We start from the raw sequence: 2,044 nt of genomic DNA, 5'->3' as shown, positions 1-2,044 counted from the left end.
TGATCTAATTACCCTAATTTAAATGTGTAAAATAATTAGCTTCTAAGAGAAGTTGTAGATAAGTTAACAGGTCGATATGAAAGATACTGTGCCCTACTTTCAGCGGTGTCTTCGGTGCAGTTTTAGTCCTTCTGTCATTGGTTGACACATCGCACGCAGGAAGGACAGAGAATATGGAGCAAGAGGACGGCGGGTGCTCAGCGCTGCGGCAGAGCCCAGGCAGGCCTTGAGCCGCTTGTTGAGCTGCCAGCTCAGAACAGCCACCTGGAGCTGCTCCGACCGGCACCCTGCGATGACTTTTCTGGGTGTACACCAATACGCTGTGGGGACAAACCTTCCCCATGGCTTCTGACATCGGTTCCGCTCTCTTGGTGCCAAAAATCTTTTGTGCCGACAGCTGCTGCTGTTGTTTCAAACAGAGCGTTTACCTTGGTGTGCTCAGAATATGTCTTGATGTCACACTTAAAATTACCGGCAGCAAACCGTAACCCCAAACACAGGGGCGATAGTGGGGACACTAGAGATAAGGAATTACACCTGTCTCCGTAAACTGATCTTCTAAATACTTCACAAAAAAGGTGGAGGTAAAACGGTGAAAGCAGAGTGTGGGAAGTGGTGTTAGTGTTAGAGTTTGTGCTCCGATCTGAATATTGCTAAATTACCAAGGCTACTTCTGCCTTTTATTGTAAAATTACTAGGACAGAGTTTACTATTCTGGTGCAAATTCTGAAATCATTAACACATGGAGAAATTAACATGCAGCACTGTCTGGGATTAACAGAATCTCTCTTGGGAAGATTTCCTATTAAAGTGTCCTGATAAGTGGGAAGTGCCATCACCCAGCAGCGACAGAACTCAGCACCCCTGGGTCTGCTCACAGGAAGCTTCATCTTAGAGTACTGGCATATTTTAAGGCAAAACTGAGGCATTTGTGGGAGTTGAGGCTCAATCAGGATTTGAGCATACTGGTAGAGGTGTCTGGAGCAAATGCAGAAATAGTTTCCTGCCAAAGCCAAGCTTCAGGTTCTTTACTAGACGGGTTTGTGTGAGAAGCTTGCACAGTTATTATCTACTCTAAAAACTGTGTGAAACTTTTCTACAGCTTCAAAATTACTGACTTAAAGCCCAGAATAACTGGAGGCAGTAGAATTGATTCACCCTGCCCAGTACAGTTGATATTGGTCCAGTTTGTCTTTTGTCACATGAGGACAGGCCATGATCCGAAGTGGTCCCCCATCCTTGTTACGTGTGGAAGCACTGGGGTGGACGCACGCTGGGCTTTGCCTACAGAGCAGAACACGAGCAGTGCCCGGAGCAGCTGCTGTTGGTGAACTCTCTGCTGCAGACCTGTTGGTGCTGGGCAGGCAGGAGAAGATCCCTTCCTGCTCTGGCCACCTGTTGTCTTCATGAGGCCAGACCACTGGTGCATCTCTATCCTCGTGGTTAAAAACGTGTCTTGTTCCTGGACTGACCTGTTCTGTGTCTGCTTCCAGCCCTTGGAGCTTGTTCTACCTGTGCTGGCTAAACCGAAAAGCTCTCTTGTATACAGTTTCTTTCTACCAGGAAGTTTTTTACAGTTATAATCAAGTTACACCATGTCCTTTCTTTGATGAACAGATGAAGCACTTTTATTCCTTTAAGACAGAGCAGATTTGTTCTCTCTTGGGGGTGTCCTACAAGCCCTTTCCAGTTGTAGGGCATCCTGGAGGTGTGGGCACTCGCCCCGAGCAGAGGTTCCTCTCCCCTCCGTGCCCGTTTATCACAGCTGAGCGCTGCAGCAGCTCCTCCGGCCACAGCGGCACGCAGGGAGTGGCTGATTGCTAATGATCCACTCCGCTTCCCCCAGCCTTTCAACCTCCCTTCTTCCCAGGCTATTTTCCCATTCCATAAAAATATATTCATGCCTTGTGTTAATTTATGAAATATAAACGGCTTCATAAAAGCCAGAACAACAAAGACCGCCCTGTTCCTGATGGCAGATGTCTAGACTGAGATAAAAGAACACGATTTCTCTTTTCATGGGTAGACAGCGCCCATTAAAATC

Source organism: Pterocles gutturalis, unplaced genomic scaffold (genome assembly GCF_000699245.1).
Source record: "Pterocles gutturalis isolate BGI_N339 unplaced genomic scaffold, ASM69924v1 scaffold14212, whole genome shotgun sequence".
NCBI lineage: Eukaryota > Metazoa > Chordata > Aves > Pterocliformes > Pteroclidae > Pterocles > Pterocles gutturalis.
The sequence above is the reverse complement of the archived record's forward strand: the minus strand, read 5'-3'. Positions refer to the sequence as shown.